The 27,111-nt window shown below is 35.8% G+C and overlaps 1 protein-coding gene and 1 non-coding gene across 2 annotated transcripts in view; one reads left to right on the top strand and one right to left on the bottom strand.

The window, feature by feature from the left end:
* Wdr70 (WD repeat domain 70) overlaps positions 1–27,111 on the bottom strand; it is a 329,962-nt gene that overhangs the window by 62,072 nt on the left and 240,779 nt on the right. The window lies entirely within an intron of this gene.
* Trnaa-agc (transfer RNA alanine (anticodon AGC)) lies at positions 2,450–2,522 on the top strand. The gene has a single exon. It is a non-coding gene; the product is annotated as a tRNA-Ala (tRNA).

Raw genomic sequence — 27,111 nt, 5'->3', positions numbered from 1 at the left:
ACTATCTACTATTGACAAGGGAAGGGAACCTTCCTATCCCTTCCCTCCTCAGAGACAAAGAGGAAAGATAGGACACTTGCTCTCTCCCAAGACTTCCCATGGACATGAAGCAGAGTTTGAGTGCCATAAAGGAAAGGGGCAGGAAATCCACCTGTGTTCTAGACCCACACTGTCTGACACCGCAGCTGCTTGCCATATGTAGCCACTAGAGTTGTGAAAATGGCTACTGTGATTAAGAAACTGATTTTTAAATTTTGTTTTAATTAGTTTAGATTTTAAAAGTCACATATACTGGGCAGCAAGATAGAAATGCTCCAATTAAAAAGTAAAGATTTTTATATGTAATAAAAAAGCAGAACTCAAATATACGCATCTATAAGAAACTCATTTTATGTTAGTTTAAAAGTAAAAAGAGTGGGAAGTGATAGACCAGGCAAAAACAAATCAAAAGGAACCTGAAACAATTGTTTTAGAGGATAAGAAATACTTCCAGAAATCAAGATGTGTTATATAATGATGAAAGGGTCAATTTAGCATGAGACATAATTCTAAATGTGTATGGACCTAATAAAAGAGGCTTAAAATATAGAAAGAAGAAAAAGAAGAACTGAAAGAAACAGACATCCACAATTATCATTTAGATTTCAATTTTCCTCTCTCAGTAATTGATAAAATAAGTAGACATAAAATTAGTAAAGATAGAGGAAACATGATCAATACTATCAAACAAGTTGACCTACTGACATTTATAGGACACTGGATCCCAGAACAGAATACATTCTTTCAAGTTTAAATGGAACAGTTCCTGAGACAGACTATATTCTGGACCAAGAAATACATAAATCTTTATAAAATGAAAAGTTTTGAAATCATACAAAGTATGATTCTCTGACCACAAAGGAATTAAAGGAAATAAAATGGAAATCAATTAATAATTTAGAAAACAAAAATATTTGGAAGTTATGTCACATACTTCTAAGTATTCTATAGCTCAAATAAAAATCACAATAGAAAACATTTTATATTTATTAAAAACATAAATACAATGCTGTGCAATGGTGCACACCTGTAATCCCAGTGGCTTGGGAGGCTGAGGAGGAGGATCAAGAGTTCAAAGCCAGCCTCAGCAAAAGCAAGGTGCTAACCAACTCAGTGATACAATGAGGTATCTGTATGTGACATGATCAAGGTGTGTGTACCATGGTATTTGTTATGATAGAGAATGCCAGAGTGAAAGTAGGCAGCATTTATTAAAGGAAATTTAAAAAATGTTATGCCTTTAAAATTTAGATTTGAAGACACTATAGTTTCAGTGGAAGACAGATTGGACAGATGCTATTGCTCCATATCAACACTTAGTTGGCTCCTCCATTCATACCATCTCACAATTACTGAATCTTTACTGTAAGAGAAAAATAGTACTTTTTGGTACTCTGGGGAGTAAGATGACTAGAACAGGGTCCTTGACCACAGAGATCTCCCAATCTTACAAAGGAGACAAATATATACAGGTGTGAATAACCAAAAATGAAATCATTGCTTTGGTTACAAGATGTAAACAATAACTACCATACAAGATCATTTATTAAACACTCACTCTGTACCACATCTAGGCTAAGCCCTTTACTATATTATTTTATTTTGTTGTCACATCCATTTCAAAAATGAGGAAATAGGTTATATATACTTAATTAGAGCCAGGATTTAAATCTACACAGTCTGATTCTGGCATCTGATCTCTTATCTATACCTGACACAAAATGTTTGGAGTACAAAGAAAGAAGCAATCATTTTTCTCCCAGTAGACTGATGGAGAGAGATAACTCAAGAGAGCTGCACTTTGGAGTATGGTTTTCCATGGTCATAGGAAGAACTCTCAAGACTGGGGAAACTACCTACTCGAAGGTATGGAGGTAGGTAAGTTTATGGCATATTTTCCTCAAAACACACTGTTCTGGTGAGAATATAGAAATGCAGAATGGGAGAGAAGACTCACTGGAATTATATCACAAACAATAGGGAACATCCTGCACAACTTTACTTGCTGTCACTGCAGCAATGGCCCCACCAAGGATGTGGACTACAGGAACTGTCTTGTCTCTAAGACCATCTCAGCCAAATGATTGTCAGTTTCCTCACTATCAAGACTTGCTTAATAGTATCCTCTTCAGATCAGTACAAATGAAGTGGGAGAGGGATCTGTTCAGAGATAAAAGGTCCTTTCCCTTTCAAAGCTAATGGGAAGTAGTCAGTTATTTTTTTTAACACTTTGCCCCTATTAAAATGAAGTACATTCTGTTGCTTCATATTCTGAAAGCCCTTAAGGAAGTCTTGTTAAAGGAAGTGTTGTTGTTTCAAGGCAGGATTAAAAAACAAAAAATGGGTGTATGGGCAGTGGAAAAAGATAAAGGAAAGCTTATTTTCCTCCTCAAAATAGGGAGGAAGGGTTGGGGATATAGCTCAATTGGTACAGTGTTTGCCTAGCATGCACAAGGCCCTGGGTTCAATCCCCAGTACCACCAAAAAAAAAAAAAAAAAAAAAAAAAAAAAAGGAGGGAAACATGAAAGAGTATGTGAAAGAGCAAACATGTAAACGGTTTTGCCCTTATATGTCTGCCCTCCCCTCTATACCCACTGCCCCAAGAGTTTAACAATGCACAAGGCTTCAATTATCTGCTATGCAAACAATCCCCAAATTTCAGTCTCACTGTTTCATACCTTGTTTCAAGCAATCTTTTATATCTAATGATACCGGACATCTTTATTTAGATATACTATCATCTCCTCCGAACAACATTCTTAGAACTATACTCATACATTTTTACTTCTAAACCTGCCCCTAATCTTGACGTTTTTTTAAATTCATTTAGTACACTGCTCAGTCACTAAGCATTATCTTTAACTCCGACCAAGTATTCCTTAAGATCATCTTTCTCTCACATCCAATACCTCCTTTTGGTGACTAGTATATCTATACTCTCTGAACTACCAATAAATGTTGATAATTAGTAAGTAAAGCAGGCTAAATATACATGAGTTTCACCCCTTACAAAGCACTTTTATATATACTGCAACATTTTATGCTTAAAACAATTCAGTGAGACAATTAGGAAAGACCCTTGTGTCATATCTATTTTCCAGAGAGAAAAACCATGAAGGATCAAAAAGGTCAACTGACCTTTCTTAGGATCACAAGTGCCACTTCCATGAAGATTCTGCCCTTCTTTCTAATTTTTATGATAACTCAATGTAAGGAGCAATCTCCTTGCCCCCATCACATTCATTCTGTGTGCCTCTACCAAATTAATGTTCTAAAACTTTTTATTGATCACATTACTTCTATATGTACATATCTTCCTGAACTGACATTGCAAAATATGCAAGTAAACAAATATCTAAAAAACAAACCCTATAACTCATAGTTTGGTCCCAACCCAGATTGCTGGTCTTAGTTCCTACCTCCCAATGAAAATCCTTAGCTTCAGAAAACCTTGAATGTCACTATCTCTTGGAAAGACTTCTATCTTCCACTTTCTGCTCTGCCTAAAGCTCTTCTTTCTGGGGAACCTGTCTGTTGTCTCTCTGCCAGCCTTATAGTTAAACTGAATGTCTTTGTCCAAGCACTTTTCCTACATGAATCTCTTCTGGTGATCACACAGAACTCTTTTTACAATATATTTTTAGATTTTAAATTTTATTTTCATCAAGTAGGACACAGAACTTTGTTTTTAAGAAAGCTTACCACTTAAAATTGTACCACATTGTGTAGTTTTATGTCATTTCTAAATGATTTCTAAAGGTCATTTCAAAAGTCACTTAGTGGCCATTGACAAGTTATTAATGGAAAACAAATTGATATCATAATACTAACTAGTAGAAGTAAAATTCAACAGGATCAAGGCAACTTAAAAGAGATAAAATTTAAAAACTAGTAGAGAATATTCTTGCTCCAAATTATCATTTTTATATATGAAATAACATCTTCATATTTGAAAATTCATTACTTTTCCTTTCAGTAAGAGAAATTCAAAATTCCATGAAAAACAAACTACAAACAAGTTAAGTAATCAGCTTTATAGAGTTATTTAATTCAAAACTGAAGAAATAGTCCAATCTTCTATTTTTTTAATTTTATTTACTTATTTATTCTTTATTTGTTTGTTTGTTTGTTTGTTTGTTTTTGCAGTGCTGGGGATTGAACCCAGGGCCTTGTGCTTGCAAGGCAAGCACTCTACGAACTGAGCTATATCCCCAGTCCCCAATCTTCTATTTTTGTCCATAAACTCCAGATGACACAAAATTGGTAAAGAGAATGTCTGCTGATATTTTAGTTGCCAACAGATTACCACTAAAAGAATAACCCTCTTTCTCTGGAAAATGTTATTCTAAAAAGAAAAAGTGTTATTTACTAATTCAAGTCAATATAGGGATTAACACGTGAATTTCTAAGTTATGACACCACTCTAGGGTGGAATGAGAGCATAAGGGTAGATGAAAACAGGAGGAAATTCAACATGCCTGAAAGACCTAGTATGATGCCTTTCCTGAAGAGAACAGAAAGCAAGCGCTTAGAGCTGGAGATGGAGCAGGGACAATAAGACAGACAAGGTCCCTGCTCTCATGGAGCTCACAGCACATCCTGAAGTAATTTGTCCTCTGCTTTTGAAATGAAATACATTAAAATACTGTGCATGGCTATTTATGTTATTTTAACATTAAACTTAAATATACAAAACAGCTGAGCCCCACCCTATGTGAAACTTTCCTACCACAGATAAAGGACATGCCCCCACATATGTTCTCTCTCTCTCCACACCCACACATCACCCATATGAAGTAATAGCTTTAGCACAGACTGGTGTCATGATACTCTGAAACATTCAGAGTCAAGCCATGTCCTAATACTGTATAAGAAGACAAGAAATGATATTTTAAAACATGTTCCGTAAAAGTAGACAAAATAGGGGATTAAAAGAAGCAAATAGTTAAAACCAGCAGTAAGTAGATGAACTGTTACTGTAGTTTTCTTTAAAGAATCATTAATAGGTTTAAAATTTTGGTTTTTATTTTATCTAATTTGGAATTCAAATCTAGACATATTAAATAAAGATGTTTTAAATAAAGATGTTCTAAAGGTATTTCAATGTACAAACTGCTGACAGCAGGTTTGTGGATACCAGAATATCCAGGAAGGCATTATTAGTAATATTTACTAAATAATGAATTCCAATTGAAGAATCTAAACACTCGTAAAGATACCCAACAAATAAGATTTGGGTCAAATATTTCTAAATGTAAATTCTACAACAAAGGTACATTTGAGTAAAACTGAAAGAATGTCCTCTTAAAAGAATACAGAGACAAATTATAAAAACTGAAGTTTCAGGAATTCAATAAGGAAAACATCTCTTGATGTTGGAGAACACCAAGTGGAACCAAAAGTTCACTGGTCATGTTCCTGACTTTCAGGAGCACACTCCTAGTTAAAATATAACTTATTTTCATCAAAGAAGTTTGACATTCAGTAAATACTAAATCACACAGTTAATGTGTGGACATGTGGATATTTAGCTGATGTGGACAGCATGAACTAGGGAAAATGGCCAGATGAGTTTAAGAGTGTCACAGGCACAATACAAAGACAAGACATTAAATTTATTCCAACTGGTAATTATCTGGTGTTTTGTTTTTGTTTTTCATAAATATCATGTTCCTAAGTTCATTTTAACATAGAGGCATAGTTTAGTAAGATTGGAAGTATCAACAGGCTATCAAAATAGAGTTGTTGTTTTTCTTTTATGAATTACAAGCTATCTGGAAGAGCAAGCACTGACTATGATTTCAGGCCTCATGAGAAATTTCACAAGGCTACCAGGGAAGGCAGGCTTGCACCGGATGTATCTGGCTATAGTCTGCATAGTGTCATGACAGTCACACTATAAAAAACATGGCTGGAAAAGACTTCATCTTTTTCACTACTATTTAATTTTTCTCTGTTTAATGGCGACAACCACCAAAACAAAGTTTTAGCCTTTGTAAAGAAACGCTAAAAAAGGAACTATTTCTTATTTTATCTTTTCATGTGAATAAGGGTAGAAACATTTTTGAAAAATCAAAACATTATTTCCCTAAATGTGAAAGAAAGACACAAAAATTGAGGCCTAACAATTTTTTAAAAACTGTAATGTTTGTTGCCTGAAGAACAATGACATACATCTTATCTTAACACTATATTTGGTGGAAGACCTGTTACTTGAAGTTTAAGATATGTCTAGGTATACTAATTTATTAGCAAACAAGATTTCATTCCTCTTTAAGAAAACACATTCCACATACTTAATGCTCACTAAAATACAATCCCATCCTCTTTCTCCTAAAACACTACTAAATCAATGCAAAAATCAGTTTTGCATTGATTTCACAGTTTGAATTATAGTATTATAAAGATAATGAACTAAATAATAGTATTTATTTAGTAAATGGGTTAATTGAGGGTGTTGGGTCATATTCTCCTTTTATAAAGCTGAATGAAATTAATTAAAGCTGGAAGTAAAAAAATGAACTTCTGAATTATTAAAGACATAAAACCATCCTTGTGATGAGTGTTTACTACTCTCTAGTTATATTCTTCCTATGCCATTCTTCCTATTACTTTCTTTGTTTCTCAGGTAAACAGGACAGAGGCAGCTGTCTCATTTTGTCAGTCAATTTAAAATTCATGTTCACTGTATATTCCTAGGCATTATACTTCCCTCAGGATTCTCCTTTCATATTCTAATTATACAACCATTTCCTGGTTGTCCTTTGTACCTGGTATGTGTCATATCTGGACAGTTTCATGCTGGAAATATTCTTTTCTTAGATCATCTTAAACGGGACCCCTAAAATATCTGGCTATAGGATTATAATCTACATGGTTCATTTTCAACTGTCACCCTATTTTAAATTTTGGCAACAGAATTCAAGATCATTATGTCAAAAATAAATAACAATGAGAATATAATTCTTATTTTCTAAACCTAAAGAATTTAAATTATTTTCAGTAAATTAAGACAGTGAAAAGATAGATAAAGAAAGGAAACAAATAATAAAGTCTAGCAAGCATCTGAAAGAAAAAATAGAGTTAATAGAGCAACGAGCAGAAAAGCAGAGAGGGTAACTGGGGAGGAGTGGGGAGGAACAATACAATACACTAATAGAAAATAAATGTAAAATAAATCATCATCAGATAGTTAATTTTGAAATAAATACTTATTAAATGAGTTTTACTAATAAAGAGAAGCCTGCTCTAAGAAAACAGAGACTGCACTTCTTGGCAATCATCATCCTTTTGAAATTCCTATAGGTATATTAAAATAAAACATTATGCTGAAAGTTGCAAAATCTGAAGCTTTTAAAGTCACCTTTAATAAAATTCCATCCCCACAGATGGCCCATAGAATAGGCCTTTCTAAAATAGTGGTTGTATAAAATAGTGGGTAAAAAAAATAAAATTCTATACTACTGTAGAATAACAACCATTGGTATTTAGTCATCATACCTCTAGCAGAGAAACAAGCCTGATATTTTTACTTATTAGAACTAGGCAGCTATTATAGTACAGGAGAGTCCGCAAGAGAAATTCTAAGTATAAGAAAGGATGTTGTGCATCAGAGAAATAAAAGGTTGAAGTCATGTTCTTTAGTGGTTTATAGTGGTGGCAGAACTGAGAAAAAAAAATAGCTCCAAAGACCCACAACAGTTTTCTTATAATGGACAAAGCAATGGGAAACAAGTGAATTGACAATTATGCTAACTCAGTGAAGCAGGTTGTGTTGAGGGTGCAGCCTTCAATATCTTCAGACTCTACTCTCTCTTGTTGAAGAAAAGTCACCCTGTAGAATTTTAACAGTGGTACCCTATACTTCAATTTTATTCAAGTGAACATCAACTTTTATATTTTTAACTATCTCATATTTCTAGCTTAAATTACTGATTGAAGAAAAATTCTAATTCTTCAAGGAGACAGAAGAGCACTGAACTTGTTTCCTTAATTTCATCCTTAAAATAACTGGTGATTTTTCATTTCACACAGTATTTCCAAGTTTGGAAGGACAATTTAAAATTTCCTGAAGTCAAGAATAAGTGCTTCTTTAAGATCAAAAGGTAAGCTAATACAGAGAGCAAGTATCTGCTCAGAGTTTCAATCTAAAATATGACCTACTTTTAAGACTTTATAGCCTAAAGGAAAAAGTCTTTAGATCTAAATGTCAGCATGTTCTTTTAAAATTATTATTGTGATTATTTTTAACTCCAACATTCTCTCAATGAAAAAAACACACACAATATAGTCTATTTATCAAAAACTAGTGAATACCACATCAGAGTGATACATATCTATAGAAGAATTATGAAAATATGAAATATAGCCAGCAGTGACAATTGACCAGAACCTTCACAACCATATTCTAAATGGCATTAAAGTTAAAATAGCAGGCTTTTCAATGAAACAGTTACTTGTGAAGTTTAAATGGAATAGTTACTTAAGAAGTTCTTAGAATTTTTTGACTAAAAAATTAAAACAAAGAAATGAAAAACTTTAGTTTTTCAAGGTTATGCTATTACAATCACAGTAACTCTATGTAAGTACTGTATAAGAGAAAGGTGTTTAAAATACAGATTTCAAAAAATCTTTTTAAGTATATGATAAATATATGTACATACATTTTAGTGGGTTTAACCTAGTGAAATACAGCAGCAAAGGAATGACTTTCCTATTCTTTGTTCTATTTGGTTATACATGACAGCAGAATGCATTTTGATTCATTGTACACAAATGGAGTACAACTTTTCATTACTCTGGTTGTACATGATGAAGTAAAGAATTTGATCCTTCCCTAAAAGAGTTCTGCTGTTTGCCATTAGGTACTGGGAAGGGTCTGTGTCATCCTGAGAGTAATGTTTTTGTTTAGGTTGGTAGCTTGCAACGCTGAAGCTGCCATGCCAGAAGGACCTACCACACGAGGTAGGAGGGGGCTTTCTGTCACCATATACTGGTTTTCCTGGTGTTATGGGCTGAATATTTGTAGACCTTCTAAAAAATGTATATATTGAATCTAATTAACTTCCAATGCATGTGGCTTTGGGGAGGTAATCAGCTGAACTTATATTTCCTGTTGAAAGTCTTAGAAAATTGTTTTCATAAACCTCACAATTTGTCTAATTCTGGGAAGCATTTCATTTTATCTGTGAGAATTGATATTTTTTAAGTTGAACTGAATTCACATCATCATGTTATTCATTTGATTTAGCTAATTAGTACATTAATGTATTTTTATGATTTTTGAAAGTAATAAAGCAAGACAAATTTCAAAATAAAAAATACAGATTTCAGAAACATAAAAGAAGCAATAGCACATGTAAATGTCCATAGGGACTCAAAGAAAACATGATGCAGTGGTTGAAACCAATGCACTGTAAGTCAGACAAAGCCTATAATTTATTTTATATTATATTATAAAGGTTGTAATATTTCTACTTGTATGACAGTAGGCAAGTTACTTAACATCTCTTTAAACCTTAGTTCACTCATTTGTAAAATGAGAATAAGAAGAACACCACCAATTTCAGTGAGTTGTGGTAAGAAATAGATGAAATAATAAATGGAAAGTGCTCAAAACACTTCTGGTACCCAGAAAATGATCAACAAATGATAGCTAATATTTTATTGTGATATGATACAGATAATTTAAAAGTAGATAGTACCAAGAAACAGCTGCCATATTATTAATCTTCCCAAGTCAAGAGTATATTTCAAATTAAAGAAGCAAACCACTTTGTCACCATGATCACCACCAAAGAGTGTTATAGAACCAAAGTCAAAAGAGCTGCTGCTCTGAAGGCATCTATAATCCAAACCAGAGGACACTGGCTCAACCAACATGTAAACGGCTAGAGAATTATGTAACAAAGTTTGACCAGAAAGAACACAAGAGCCAAGAAAGTGAAGGAATTGACTTAAAATCCATACATAAATAAATTCCTCAGGTCAGAGTTTCTGAGCCACACATGAGATAGAAAAAGTGCTTCGAGAGTAATTTTAAACTTTACTATCTTACCAGCAGTCCCAGCAAGAACTGGCTTTCCTTTAACAGACGGCTAACTGACTACAATAAAATTTCAAGGAAATTTTGATGAGTCTTCAGAGATAGATAATGATGTTCATATCCACTGGGAAGTAATGGTCTTATTATACTAATTAAAACTGCCTCACTAATTCTTAGTCACATGATCAGAACATTGACGTTGTGGGGAAATTTCTCAGGTCTTTCCATTATAGTGTTATGAAATTTTTTCTCTAACGGGCAACTAGGGAAAGAATTTCAAAGCATTGACAAAATAATGATGTTGTTTATTATTTAAATGAATACTCCTGCTAGGTTTGTTTTTGTGTTTTCTATTTCTTCCAAAAGTTTTAGTTTGCTCATCCATTGGGCAGGCAGTGAATAGCCTAATTTTGTTCTCTGGGTTTTAAAATATTCATTTAATCAAGTCAGATATATTTTTATCTTTTAAGAACCATGTATATGAAATTAGTCTAGTAATACTTGAAGATAATTAACTAAAGCTAATATTTTAGTCTTGTTTATGAAAACAAAAGGTCCATTACCTTCTAAAGCCTGGGTGTCAGATATCACCTTTCCCTGTAAGCAAATCAGCTAAAAATTCCTATGCTGGATAGATTCCAATAACTGTCAAGAATAAAATTGTTTCACTAATAATTCACAAAATCTGATCTTAGATCTTAGTATCAGTATGAACTTTCCCCTATAAGATATATGCTAGAGAGGTTCAACAAAAGGAAAGGTATTACTGACAGGAAGAGGGTGTGAGAATTTGGCATATTCAAGTCAATCAAGTCAGGGGAAGATGGCCAAGCAGATGCCCAAGTTGGCACTGTGTGAATCTGGGTAACGTATACCAATCACCCACTATAGAAACAGTTCTCAGAAAACTTGTAATTGTTCAAAACATTTCAAGTACCTAGAGGACAAATAGTACAGTGACAGGCACATATCCTGAAACAGAAAGCCCTCTTTATCACTGGTGGCAGAACTGCATGAAGAAGCATGGTATTCCCATGAATCACACTGCCCAGCAGATTAGCCAAGAAGACTTTACACATTTGATCATATTCTATGTACGGATGAAAGCAATCTGAGAGAAAAGTAATCAAGGTAAAGACTATAAAAGCTAAAACTGAATTACTTGGGAGCTATGATCCACAAAAACAGAACTCTACCCCAGCAATGACTCTGCTGTTGAGGCAGTGTACCAGCAATGTACCAGGTGCTGCAGAGCGTTCCTGGAGAAGACCACTAAGGAGAGAGGTCCATGCCCTGATGAAGGCCAACGGCAACTCACCCCCACACTAAGGCTCTGCATCTCTTGTGTGCTGAAGTGTAATAATGTTCCACAGCCCAAGGCCCTGCCCATTTCTTTAGTTGACTTGTTTCTTATCTTGTAAAAAAAATTAGAAATTGTAGATTGAAATAAGTTATGTTTGGAAGAAGTTAAAAATCATTGATTTAGAAACTTTGTGGGAATATTAAGTGTTTTTAGCCCAGCTGAATCTCCCATTTCCTCCAATATTAAAAACAGTGGAATAGGGGCTGGGCTCTCTGGTAGAGCCCCTGCCTAGCCCATGTGAGGCACTGGATTCCAGCCTTAGCACCACATTAAATAAATTAATAAATGTATTAAAAATAGTGGAAAAACAACATATAGGACAACAAAACAGAACAGAATGGAAGAAAACACAATTTGATGGCCCAGGTCAACATCTGAGCCCAGTTAAGACTTAGATAATCTAGTCTACCTCATGAGTAAATTTGTGTGGACAGCTGAGGCAGCACAGGTGCCCTCTGCTCACCTGTGCAACATCCCTCAATCTGCCCTAGAGTCCTTTGTTGAGTAACAATAACCCCATTCACAGAAACTCATTCTAGGTTAGAAGTGATTTTAGTGATCAGAATGATAATTTAGATGAGATTGGATTTTAATTCACACATTCCTATAGTACACATGGAATTCATCATTAGCACCTTTAATACTTCTTAGATTCTTGTTTGTTTATCTCAAGGGAAGTCAGCTTATCTGAACCACTTTGCCCATGAAAATTTAATTATATCCAGAAATAAGAACTCTTTTGTGCTGGTATATCTTATGGTCACTTAAGGAATGTCTGTTTTACATGTTCATGTAACCTAAATGTTAAATATAAATTGGCTTACTGGAGAGTAGTTTGGTTTGTTTTGAGAGTAGTTTTCTGTTTGTTTTGTTTTTTGGTAATAGGGATTGAACCAGGCATTTTACCACTGAGTCACATCCCCAGCTAAGTTTTTTAGAGTCTCACTAATTTGCTAAAGCTGTCTTCAAACTTGTAATCCTCCTGCCTCAGCCTACCAAGTTGCTGGGATTAAGGAGTGGACCACTGTGTCCAAAGGAAAAAATAATTTTAAAAGTTAGAAAAGGTTCTATTATGTTGGTGTGGCTAAATATGTTGAAATGTTTACAAGTATAAATTTATAAGCAAATATAGGTAATTTCTGTGCACTCTGAGACAACTAATCTCAAATTCATAAGCACATTTATATCAGGAAAGGCTGTTTTCAAAATAAGCTGAGGAATTATAAAAATACAATTTCAATCAGAAAACAAACATAAGCTTCTAAGCCAAGTGAGAATCAAAACAATACTACCTGCTAAGTATTGCTCTAAGCACTTTGTGTTTGTGTAGATATGCCCATTTGCCTTAGTTCTCGTAATAAGTCCTGGGGTAGGTATTATCCCCATTTTATAACTGCAAAAACTCAATTAGTTAGTAAGTGGCAGAACCTGGATTGAATTCACATATGTCTTCAGAGTCCACACTGTTAACCACTGCACTATGACTGAAACTCAACTTACTAGCTCATAAATATATATGAAGTGCTGAAAAGTATACACAACTCAAAAGAACTCTTGCAACATAAATTCATTCTAGTGGAACAGAGATAGAAAGATACTACATCTAAACTTCTGTATATCAAAATATATTGGTTGGAGTCCTCAACTGTAGCAGAAAAGTAGAAAGAAAGTAATCCCTAAACTGCTGGGAGAGCCACAGAACCAAGTTCAGAAAACATGTGAGAATAAGGAAGGCTTGGCTCAGCTCAGATGGCAGTCAAATTCAAGATTCAGTACTAGCCTGAAAGGCACCACTGGCACTCCACAATGGGGATGTGACACCCCTGGTGGCACTGCTAACCCTGAAAACTGGATTTTGCCCCTACTCCTGCTGACACACCAGAATGTATTCTCCCCTCTCACCAGTTCCTGAATGAAAGCCCAGAGTTGGTGGATTGGATTAGCCAAGCCTAGGTTGGACACTTGCTTTCTAGTTGCACAAAGGAGCCCCTGGAGAGTGAGCATTTGGCCTTTTTGGCTCTTGGAGTGGGAGCTGTGCTCTGCTTCAAGACTCATGTGATCTACAACCCACTTACCCACTTAGTAGCACCAGGAGACGTATCTATACTCTAGAAAGTCACTTTCAAAAGTAAGTTGCAAGAAAAAAAAAAAAAAAAGTAAGTTGCTTATACGTACATAGCCTTCTTGAATGTATTTCTATTTTAAGCTTTCATTAAGCCTTAGGAATGTTAAAGACCAAAAGTTGGGGGCCACAGCAGAAGCGTTCACGTCGTGGCCCCTGTCAGATTCTGGTGAATCTGCGAATTCTGCTGCACATCTCCTCATACAACCACTCAACTCAAATAACACTTGAAATAAACAGCAGCAAGGGAAACTTATAGGTATTTTTTTATGTTGCAGTAATGCTTCTAGATGGATACTGATCATTTTAAATTGCTCTCTAGTCATAAATGGGATAAGTTGTGGCACTGAAAGACATAGAACATATACATATGTATATATATATGTATATACCAAAAATTTGTGTCTTTTATATATATAAATAAATTATTCATCCATTAGAAGTGATGGGAGACATGAGAAGATGCTGTTTATAGATAATATGTTCAATAATTACCCATAGATTCCTGAAGGAGTATTGAGGACATCCTCAGAAATGTGGCACATGTAAGATGGATGGCATTAGTTATTTGGCAATAGGGTTGCCTTTTGAATTTTGCTGCTGTCTGCTATAAATTAATTAGTTGGCTCCTTTAGAAGCTCCTGATTGGAAGAGCTAGAGTGTTGACTTCGCTTTCTTACAAAAAAGTTTTTAAGAGCTAGTCATGGTGGTGCATGCTTGTAATCCCAACAACTTGGGAGGATGAGTTAGTAACAGGATTCCAAGTTTGAGGCCAGCCTCAATTTAGCAAGATCCTGTCTCAAAATAAAAAGTAAAGGCTGTACATGTACCTCAGTGGTAGTGCACCCCTGGCTTCAACTCCCAGTACCTCTCACACTATCCCACATGAAGTAATTAGGTCTTATGTCATATACATAAAGTAGATGATTAGCAGGTAGTGTGATGATGTCTGATAAAACCTTAAAAGGCTTTAAGAGTAGGTTTATTGATATACCATGAAGTTTACCTTTTGAAATTATAGAATTATGTGTATTTATCAAATTGTGTCTCAATAATTATCCAATTCTGGAACTATTTTTTATTACCCTAAAAAAAGAGACTCCATATCCTTTGCAGTCAGTCCCCTTTTTACCTTGGATTACCCCTAGTCCTAACCCAACTAATCTACTTGCTATCTTTATGGATAATTTGCTGATTCTGGACTTTGCATATAAATAGAATCATATAATATGTGATCCTTTGTGATTGGCTTCTTCCAGGTATCATAATGTTTTCAAGGTTCATCTGTGTTATAGCATGTATTAACACTTCATTTGTTTCTATTGGCGAATAATATTGCATTATATGGATATACTATAATTTGCTTATCTTTTCATTGGTTGATGGGCATTTGGGTAGTTCCTGTTTCTGGGAAACTATGAATAAAGTTGTTTAATAAATTTGTTATAAACACCCATGTACAAGAAAAAAGAAAAAAAAACAAAAAAAAAAAAAAACCAAAAGTTTACCTCTCTATTTATTAACTAGACCTTTATACTGTCCTAAATTATCTCTTTCAAAAAGTTATTAATGTTAACATCTGCAGGCTTAATGTGTAGCTATATGGAAGAGGAAGGTTCAAGTAAGCTCACTTAACATGTTGACACCTAGGCCATTTCAAAAACATTTTTAAGGTTAAAATACAATTTCCATCTCTTTAAAGTAATTCTATACTTACTTACGTAGGTTATTAAAAATATTACAGGGTATTCCCATATATATGGTAACCAACTTCTAATGTTACATCTACCATAATCATAAAACAACTACAAAAATGCAGGAAATTAACACTGATAGATTTCTATTAACTAATGTATAAATTTGTTCCTATCTCATCAGTTTCCCCACTAATGTGCTTTTTCTGACCAGATTGAATCCAGATCACATTGCCTTTATTTGTCATGTCTCCCTAGTCACCTTCAATCTGGGATGTTTAGGACTCTGACAAGTATAAAGAGTACCAGATGGTTATTTCACAGACTGTTTCTCAAGTTGGATTTGTCTGGTGCTTTCTCATTATTAGGATGAGGTTTTACATTTTTGCAAGAATGTAAGAGAGGTACCATGCCTTCTCATGCACAGGAAGAACTATGTGATGTCAATATGTCCTACTATAAGTAATATCTAGTCACTTGGTTATGATGGTGTCTGTCAAGTTTCTTCAGTGTATGGTTACCAATTCTTCCTTTGTAGCTGATAACTACCTTGTGAGGAAATACCCTGTTTCTCATTATACCTTTGCCTAAATAATCTGAACATTCATCAATGATTTTTGACAGCAATGATTTGTGATGTTTGCTTCACAGTGTTTTTCTATTTCAGTCATTCCTTCTATAATTATTGATTGGAATTCTATTGTAAGTAAGAGTTGTTTCTTTAGATAATTTATATTAGTATTTGTTCATGGAAATTTAATTTATCCTAAGGTTATAGTTCATGGACTGTCACCACTGAGGGCTCCTTGAAAGTGGTTCCTGTGTCCTTTTGACACATTCCCACTATTTTTCAAATCTATTTTAATTTATTCTGACTGACTATTATCATTGGGAAAATATATTCCAGAATGAGCTGTATCAGACTTAATTCCTTTATTAATTATCTTTGCGTAACAAATGAATCATTTCTAGTTTTAGTCCCTTTTCATTGTGATTTTACTGAAATTTTTCTCATTGAGATTTATTCTTCCATTTAAATACACTGGGAATGTGTGTGTGTGTGTGTGTGTGTGTGTGTGTGTGTGTGTGTCTATGTGTGTGGCCACAGTTCTATCATATCCAATTCTTTCAGTTCAAATAACATAGATGTAAATTTTGAGATGACTTTTTGCACCTGGAGATGAAGTTTTTTTAAAATTTGTTTTAATTAGTTATAGATGACAGTAGAATGCACTTCGATACATCACATATAATGGAGTATAATTTCTCATTCTGGTTATACATGATGTAGAATCCCACCAGTCGTTTAGTTATATGTGTATATATATACACATAGGGTAATAATGTCTGACTCATTCTATTATCCTTCCTACCCCCATACCCCTCCCCTCCCTTCAATCTCCTCTACCTAATCTAAAGTAACTACTCTTCCCTAGCACCCCCTTTATTGTGAATTAGCATCCGTGTATCAGAGAAAACATTTGGCTTTTGGTTTTGGAGGACTGGCTTATTTTGCTTAGCATGACATTCTCCAGCTCCATCCATTTACTGGCAAATGCCATCATTTCATTCTTCTTAAGGCTTAGTAATATTCCATCATATATATATCACATATTTTTAATCCATTCATCTGTTGAAGGGCACCAGGGTTGGTTCCATAGTTTGGCTACTGTGAATCGAGCTGCAATGAACATTGACATGAAGGTGAAGTTTTAAAGTTCATTTAGCTCTACTCATTTTACAGAACTGAAAATGAGTTTAAGCAATTTACCTGAAACAGCTACTTTTGAAGTAGCGGGGCACAAGATCTAGTGCAGGGCTCTTCCCCTAAACTACAGAGTTGTGTCCTCTCCCACCCTTGTCAAAACTAGTCCACTGTGAGAAAGAAGTCTCTAATGAGATATGCATCCAGACATAAATCTGATCCAAAGTTGACTACAGCTGGATGAAAGCGAACAAAGATCATAGTCCAGTGGGGGCCAGAGGTTCAGAGCAAAGTGACATTACAAATATAGGAGGCACGGCATCAAGACATGCAAACAATTAGCAAAGAGAAGGAAATTAGGTCAGGGTACCACAGAGGAAAAACATCGGATCACAGTGAGGTTTTGGAAACAGAAATCCAGCCCCAGGCCAAAAACATTTGGGTGTTTTTTAGTCAGGTTCCAGGGAACAGATTTATGGGCACGGATACAAGTCCCATGAATTAGTAAATTAATTCATGTACTTATTGAACTGAGTTGGATATGGAGCTAAAGATCTTATGACTCAATACATCTAAAGTTTTCCCTTCTCCCTCCACTTTGCACAGGCAAATCTCCTACCTTAACAGGAGGCCTGGATCTCCAGTTTCTCTATAAGTCACTCATCTCCCACTCCTTAAATACAAAACTTACCAAGTCACATCACAGGTTCAATCTCTTCAGCCCACTCTCTGTGCTCTCTTCTCACTCCACATACTTGGCTACGTTCTCACACCTCTTATTTGGGACTGGACTCACATGTACCTCTTACTTATCCCCTGCCTCTTGCCTTAATTTCCTCCAATCTATCGTCCATATAAACAAAACAAACAAACAAAAAATGATCATCCAAAAACAACAAAAAAAAGCAAGGCTGATCATGCATCACTCTTGCATCCCATCCCAAAGGCACCATGAGGCAGGAAGGGCAAATCACTATGTGGGGCAAAAATGGAGATCTGTTTGAAAAAGCACATTTAATCTATCCCCTGCTTTTGTGACACACAGAATACAAAAAGTAAAACTTAACAGTCTTCTAGACAATTGGAAATCACAAAATATATACTAATTGTTTAAATGCTGAAAAATGCTCCTATAGTACAAAACAAAACTTGGTCTGAGTCTATCTTTGTAAATGGGAAACCTCACACTTGTTGGGAGAAATCCTACTTCTTGGCTGGCAGCACTGAATGTCTCAAGTGTGTAAACCCGCGAGAGGAGCATTCCACTTCTCCTACCTAGGAAAGTAAACATCTGCCCCAAGTTGACTCAGTGTTACCAAGGGAACCTGTATAGGAATCTGGTGGTCTGATCCCCCGTGGCACACTTGTGATTGGGCAAGAAACTTATAAAATGTATACCTATTCCTGCAATAAATGAGTTTGCAGGCTGCTCACCACAAGCCTCCTTTCACCCAACTCCCGGAGTCTGGGGATCTTGACTCCATGGCCCTTACCTGCGCCTGAGCTACCCCGGCACCCCTACACACACTAACCACCAGATACTATCAAACTTGAATATACACACATAGCTGTATATTTCTGTATATCTGCAGCTCTATACAAAATGCTCCTCAACCTATGCTGAGGCTATACCCCAATAAACCTACCATAAGTTGAAAATAAGTGAAAAATGTAGTCAATAATGACAAACCCACCAAACCTCATTGTTCAGCAACACAGTACCCTATAAAATGTGGCTTGTTTACCCTGTTGACCACGTGGCTAACCAAAGCTACACCTCATGAGAGAATGTTATCATAAATCACATGTAATTAGCTCAGGAAAAGATCAAATCCCAAATTCAAGGTATAGTTTCTGAATGTACACCATTTTCACACCAAGTAGAGTAGAAAAACTAAGTCAAATTATCATGAGTCAGGCACCATCTGTACAATTCAGATTTCTACCCAGAGAGCTACTTTCTAAGAATGTGGATACAGGAATAAAATGGAGAATATGTTTGTCTTATCACATCTTGTCTAACAAAAGTATTCTTAATTTATCAACATAAAAATAATAACTACTGTGTATCCTCCTTTAACTTCAAATTATATTTCAGTGAAATGTCTAAAATATCTTTTTCTTCTTTGAGACACACATTTTATGTGTGGGAAAACATTCAAGCCCCATCCAAGTATCTTTAGTATCTCCATATGTTTTAACTCTGAGCATTTGGAAAGCTTGTCTTGCTACTAAATGGTTTATAGGCAAACCTTACTAGGCTTAAAAATAAAAATAGCAAAACTTCATCTGGCTACTAGATCTAGTCAATGACAAAGAATTTCATTTATGCTATGGCCCCTTAAGTTTAGCAAAATGTCTTAATTTTATGCCATTTCTATAGATCTTGATTCACTATCTCAGTAATAAAATATATCACACACAAATACAATACAGGATGGATTATTTCCTTCAATATATGTGAACTTGTTACTCGTTTTTCCTTAAGGGAATATATGTAAAATTTAGAAGTACATTTAGTGTAAGTGATAGCACTTGGAAATACAGCTAAAGGAAAAGACTTTGGTCACTTCTTACCTAATTACTTGAGTTTGAACTGATCTCTCTTCTTTAATCTTTATTCCATTTTAATTCTCCTTAACTGTTACTACTTCTTACTATGCTCCTTTCCCTTCTCTCCTGCATCTACCCCCCATTCACCTGGTTCTCTGTGAGTTAGCACAGAAGACGTAGGATTTTTCTATGTATACCAGATCCTTGATAATATGCATTTCCTGGTTTTTCAACAACTTCTAAAGGGAAATGAGTCCTCAGACTCTCCCTTGCTGTCAAGGCCTTCAGTTGGAGCAGATAAATGGGATCCTATTTCCAAAACGCCCCAGAGATCATGGTTAAAAGTATAGGCTCTAGAGCCAGATCACCTGAGAGAAAGCCCAGATCTACTCACCTCTTACCATGGTACCCTTAGGTAAATTACTCAATCTCAGTTCATTTAACTTTAAAACAAGAATAAGAACACAAACTTCATAGAGCTGTATAATAAGTAAGTACTCTGAAAGTATTTAGAATAATTCACACTGAACAACAGATGGGCAATATTAACTGCTACTATGATAATTATTATAACTAACTAGTATTACCATCATCAATGCCATTTCCAGCACTGAGGTAGGTAGCACTGGAAAGTGATAAGTTCTCTGGTCAAGCTCGGTGTGACATTAGAACAAAGGATATAAATGTGAGTGACTCAATGCACACTTATTGACCTTCAGCTAAGTACCAGGCATTGGGCTGTGCACTTTGGCAAAGATTATCTTATTTGATCCTTATAATCCAGTGGAAATGAAGCTTATTATTTGGGTGAGGAAACTAAGGTTTGTGTGGGAAAGTATTCTTTTTATCACATCAGAGTTACCTCTGGGAAATTTGATGAAGAGACAAGCTACATTGCATAAGTCTGGAATATTCATAATATTAGCTAATATTAAAATTTTCTATTTTAAAAACTATACAGGTTCCACACAATTTAAATGAGTGCACTTTTTTAACACAACACTTGTCTATTGGCTATTACCAGTTTTAGTGTTAATTATGCATAAATTCGTTTTCAGGACAAAGATTTATGTTACCTGAAAGTAGGAGCTGTATCTTTTCTTTAAAATTCTCAAAGCATCTAATTTGCTGTTTGGCAAATACTTGATTTTTTTTTTTTTTTTTTTTTTTTTTATAAAATCAAGGATAGGGCTGGGGATATAGCTCAGTTGGTAGAGTGCTTGTCTTGAAAGCATAAGGCCCTGGGTTCGATACCCAGCACCGCAAAAAAAAAAAAAAAAAAAAAAAAAAAAAAAAAAAAAAAAAATCAAGGATAACAACGAAAACTGCAATCAACCATAACTAGCAGAACACACACGCTTGAATTCCAGGGATGCAGTTATAGAAGATCCAGGGATAGAACTGCTATACCTTTAATACTGAAGTAAAGAAAAGGATGAGTTCATATGCACTGAGATAGTTTAGATGATACAGAGAACAGTATTAAATAGCTGTGAATCTCACAGTGAAAAGGTTTGGTTTTTTTAAATTCACTTTTAATTCTTCTGAGTATACCAAGCAGAAGGTCTTGATTTAGTGCTATTTTGTGTTTAAAAACCTTCATAACACTTGCTAATATCCCCTTTTAACACAGAAAAATCTCAGGGGCTGAACACTGGCTGATGGTAATATCCAGCTGGTATTTGTAATTGTTTTGTTCTTGATGCATTTTTCAAAATTGCTACATTTTATATTATGTTTGTTATTGTTATAATGTTTCTTTTAGGAATAAAGGGACAAAGAATGGTAAGTGGTTAGGTATGGGATGTTTCTATAGGTTCCTGAAACAGTTTAAGACAAGAGAGCTGGTAGTTGCACAACACTGAATACACTAAACACCACTGAATTGTGCACTTCGAAATTTTTAAGTCCATTTTTAATAATGAAGTAAGTAGTAAGGTGATATATGCAAAACACTCAAGTGTCTTCAGTCTTGATCTCTTTTCATTAATGCCCAGTTTCTTCTGTCTTTGAATCTTCATCCCAAGTTCTATGTTGTTTTCTTTGGTAGTACGAGGGACTAACCCGGGGCTGCTCTATCACCAAGCTACATACCCAGGCCTTTTAATTTTTTTATTTTTTTTAATTTTGAGACAAAGCCTCACTCAGTTGTCCAAGCTGGCCTCAAACTTGCAATCCTCCTGCCTTAGCCTCCTGAGTGGCTGGGCTTACAGGTGAGTGCCACCACTACCAGCCCAACTTCTTTTTTTTTTTTTTTTTTTTTAGTGTAGGCTTTAGCTATGATTTAAAAGGATTAACACTAGTTCTCCCTATTTCACAAGGCTGCTGGCAAGAGATTGTACTTGGGCCATGCTGTAGATTTGTTATTCTAACTCATTAGTAAGTCATAAAATCAATTCAATAGATTATAATTGACAGTTTAAAATGGAATACAGGGGACTAAAAAATATCAAAATGTATTGCACGTGGCAAGATTAGAAATTATTATGGTAAACTTCTTCAAGGTTCTTTGTCTTGTTTTTGCTTTTATTTTGGTGCTGGTGTTGAATATATTACACATTGTAAACACAGTTCTACTACTGATCTACATCTCATTCCCACTTTTTTCACTTTTACATATCTGAATCTGTGCAAAGACTCGTATATAACTGATCACAATGAAAAATGTAATTTTCTGTGGTTAAAAAAAAACTTTGCAAGTAAGTCTTTTCTCTCTGTTATATTTTCAGATGAAAAGTACATAGCAACTGCTTTTAAGAATTTTTTTTTTTTTTTAAAGAATCACCATATGATGAATGAGGTGCTTGGCTCTTCAGCTACTTGTACCAGGAACACCAGTATAACATCAATTTTCCACCCAAAGTAACAGACAACAAAAAGGAAAGTTCTTTATGAGACCCCTCATCATGAGAACTGTCCATTCTATAACTAACTATAAAGAAATTTAGACAATAAGTTTAAAAATACATCTGAAATAAGACTTGATCTTTCAACCGGGCAATCCAAGATGGCGGACTAGAGGGTGACTGCACCCCCAGTCGCTCCAGAATCCAGGAGTTAAGAAGGGGAGGCATTGAGAGACTCAGACTGAAATAGAGCCACGGGTGAGTCTGCCCACTGGGTAAAGCTCGGTCCGGGTGGCTGGCCCAGATAGAGGTGGCTTATCGGAGCAGGGCAGGGCAGCTAGAGTCTTCCACAGGCAGCCCTGCGCACAACGGCGGTGGGCCCTGCCCACACAGCCAGCTTCTCCAGGTTCTCGGAGCGGGCCCGCTAGTGAGAGCCTTTCTGACCAGAACAAGCTCCAAGTCCTGGAGCCAGCGCAGCGTACTCCGGCACGCAAGCAGCTTCAGGGACCAGGATAGGCTGCCAGAGACTTCCCCAAGCAGCCTGGACTCCTGTGGTGGGAGGTGCCTTTCAAGGCTAGTTTCTCGGAGCAGACCGCTCAGTGAGAGGCTTTCTACATAGAGCCAGCCACAAGTCCCCGAACCAACGGAGAGCTTCAATCCGCAAGCAGCCTCTGGGATCAGGGCAGGACAGCCAGAGACCTCTTCAGGCGGCTCTGCCCACTCCGGCCACAGGCTCTTTCCACGGGGTGATCCAAGATGGCGGCCTGGAGGGAGACTGCATCTCCAGTTGCTCCAGAACCCAGGACTCAAGAAGGGGAGGCTTTGAGAGACTTGGACAAAAATAGAGTCACGGGGTGAGTTTCCCCCACTGGGCAAAACTTGGCCTAGGCAACAGGCACAGATAGGGGTGGCTTATCAGAGCAGGGCAGGGCAGCTAGAGTCTTCCCCAGGTAGCCTTCCACACTCTGGTGGTGGGCTCCTCCCACACGGCCAGCTGCACAGTGCAGGCCTCCAGTGATAGCCTTACCGCACAGAGCCAGCTCCAAACCCTGGAACCAGTAGCAGGCTAGGGGCAGCTTTCTTCAGATGCACTACATTATCAGATTCCTCCAAGACATCAGGCTACTGAAGGCTGGGAGGTGATACACTGGAAATCTACAGGGACACTATAAGCCAATAGAGGAAATCTGCAATATCTCAGGGTTCCACTGACAGCTGACCAATATGAGAAAACAAGGGAAAAATATGTCCCAAACAAACCTAGATACTACATCAATAAAACCCAATGACAGCACAGCAGAAGAAATGTCAGAAAGGGAGTTCAGAATGTACATAATTAAAACGATCAGGGAAGCAAATGAGGAGATGAAAGAGCAAATGCAGGCATTGAAGGAGGAGATGAAAGAGCAAATGCAGGCATTAAATGATCGCACCAATTAACAGTTAAAAGACCAAATACGGGAAACAAGAGATCATTTCAATAAAGAGTTAGAGATACTGAAAAAAAAACAAACTGAAATCCTTGAAATGAAATAAACAATAAACCAAGTTAAAAACTCCATAGAAAGCATAATCAATAGGATAGAACACCTGGAAGACAGAACCTCACATATTGAAGAAAAAAAAATTAACCTTGAAAACAAAGTTGAACAAACACAGAAGATGGTAAGAAATCATGAACAGAATCTACAAGAATTATGGGATATCATGAAAAGGCCAAATTTAAGAATTATTGGGATTGAGGAAGGCTTAGAGAAACAAACCAAAGGAATGAACAATCTATTCAATGAAATAATATCAGAAAATTTCCCAAATATGAAGAATGAAATGGAAAACGAAGTACAAGAGGCTTATAGAACTCCAAACATACAAAATTACAACAGACCCCCACCAAGGCACATTATAATGAAAATACCTAACATACAAAATAAAGACAGAATTTTAAAGGCCACGAGAGAAAAGAATCAAATTACATTCAGAGGGAAACCAATAAGAATATCAGCAGATTATTCAATCCAGACCCTAAAAGCTAGAAGGGCATGGAACAACATTTACCAAGCCCTGAAAGAAAATGGATGCCAACCAAGAATCTTATACCCAGCAAAACTTACCTTCAAATTTGACAATGAAATAAGATCCTTCCATGATAAACAAAAGCTAAAGGAATTTACAAAAAGAAAGCCAACATTACAGAACATTCTCAGCAAAATATACCATGAGGAAGAGATGAAAAACAACGATGCAAATCAGCAACAGGAGGCGCTAGCCTGAAGGAATAGCCAAATAAAGAAGAAACCAAATCATGTCAAAAACAAATATGAGTCAAATGACTGGGAATACAAATCATATCACAATAATAACCCTGAATATTAATGACCTGAACTCATCAATCAAAAGACATAGACTGACAGATTGGATTAAAAAGAAAAATCCAACAATATGCTGCCTGCAAGAGACTCATCTCATAGAAAGAGATACCCATAGACTAAAGGTGAAAGGATGGGGAAAAACATACCATGCACACAGACACAGCAAAAAAGAAGGAGTATCCATCCTCATTTCAGATAATGTGGACTTCAAGCCAAAACTAGTCAGAAGGGATAAAGAAGGACATTACATGCTGCTTAAGGGAAGCATAAATCAGCAAGACTTAACAATCATAAATATCTATGCCCCAAACATTGGCTCATCCACGTACGTCAAACAAATCCTTCTCAATTCCAGAAATCAAATAGACCACAACACAATCATACTAGGCGATTTTAACACACCTCTCTCACCACTGCATAGATCGTCCAAACAAAAATTGAATAAAGAAACTATAGATCTCAACAACACAATCAGCAATTTAGACTTAACAGACATATATAGAATATACCATCCAACAAAGAACGAATACACTTTCTTCTCAGCAGCACATGGATCCTTCTCTAAAATAGACCATATTTTATGCCACAAAGCTACTGTTAGCAAATACAAGAAGATAGAGATACTACCTTGTACTCCATCAGATCATAATGGATTGAAATTAGAAATAAATGACAGAATAAAAAACAGAAACTTCTCCAATACTTGGAGACTAAATAATACACTATTATATGATGAATGGATAACAGAAGTCATCAGGAGGGAAATAAAAAAATTCTTAGAAGTAAACGAGAACAAAGACACATCATATCAAAATCTCTGGGACACTATGAAAGCAGTACTTAGAGGAAGATTTATTTCATGGGGTGCATTCAAAAAAAGAAGTAAAAATCAACAAATAAACGACTTAACACTACAGCTCAAAGCACTAGAAAAAGAAGAGCAGACCAATACCAAAAGTAGTAGAAGACAGGAAATAGTTAAAATCAGAGCCGAAATCAACGAAATCGAAACAAAAGAAACAATTGGAAAAATTAACAAAATAAATAGTTGGTTCTTTGAAAAAATAAATAAAATTGATAAACCCTTAGCCACACTAACAAAGAGAAAGAGGGAGAAAACTCAAATTACTAAAATTCGGAATGAACAAGGAAACATCACAACAGACACGAGTGAAATACAAAACATAATTAGAAGCTATTTTGAAAATCTATACTCCAACAAAACAGAAAACCTCAAAGACATCAACAAATTTCTAGAGACATATGAATTACCTAAACTGAACGAGGAGGACATACACAACTTAAATAAACCAATTTCAAGCAATGAAATAGAAGAGGTCATCAAAAGCCTACCAACAAAGAAAAGCCCGGGACCAGATGGGTTCTCAGCCGAGTTCTACAAAACCTTTAAAGAAGAGCTCATTCCAATACTCCTCAAAGTATTCCATGAAATAGAAGAGGAGGGAACCCTCCCAAACTCGTTCTATGAAGCCAATATCACCCTGATACCTAAACCAGACAGAGACACATCGAGGAAAGAAAATTTCAGACCAATATCCTTAATGAACATCGACGCAAAAATTCTCAACAAAATTTTAGCAAATCGCATACAAATATATATTAAAAAGATAGTGCACCACGATCAAGTGGGTTTTATCCCAGGGATGCAAGGTTGGTTCAACATTCGGAAATCAATAAATGTCATTCACCATATCAACAGACTTAAAGTTAAGAATCACATGATTATTTCAATAGATGCAGAAAAAGCATTCGATAAAATACAGCATCCCTTCATGCTCAAAACACTAGAAAAAATTGGGGTAGTGGGAACATTCCTTAACATTATAAAGGCCATCTACGCTAAGCCCATGGCCAATATCACTCTAAATGGTGAAAAACTGAAAGCGTTCCCCCTAAAAACTGGAACAAGGCAGGGATGCCCTCTTTCACCACTTCTATTCAACATCGTCCTTGAGACTCTAGCCAGAGCAATTAGACAAACCAAAGAAATTAAAGGGATACGAATAGGAAAAGAAGAACTCAAACTATCCCTGTTCGCTGATGACATGATTATATATTTAGAGGAACCTGGAAATTCTACCAGAAAACTTTTAGAACTCATAAGTGAATTCAGTAAAGTAGCAGGTTACAAGATCAATGCTCATAAATCCGATGCATTTTTATACATAAGTGATGAATCTTCAGAAAGAGAAATTAGGAAAACTACCCCATTCACAATAGCATCGAAAAAAATAAAATACTTGGGAATCAATCTCACAAAAGAGGTGAAAGACCTCTACAATGAGAACTACAGAACACTAAAGAAAGAAATTAAAGAGCACCTTAGAAGATGGAAAGATCTCCCATGTTCCTG

Source organism: Sciurus carolinensis, chromosome 6 (genome assembly GCF_902686445.1).
Source record: "Sciurus carolinensis chromosome 6, mSciCar1.2, whole genome shotgun sequence".
Taxonomy (NCBI): Eukaryota; Metazoa; Chordata; class Mammalia; order Rodentia; family Sciuridae; genus Sciurus; species Sciurus carolinensis.
The sequence above is the reverse complement of the archived record's forward strand: the minus strand, read 5'-3'. Positions and strand labels throughout refer to the sequence as shown.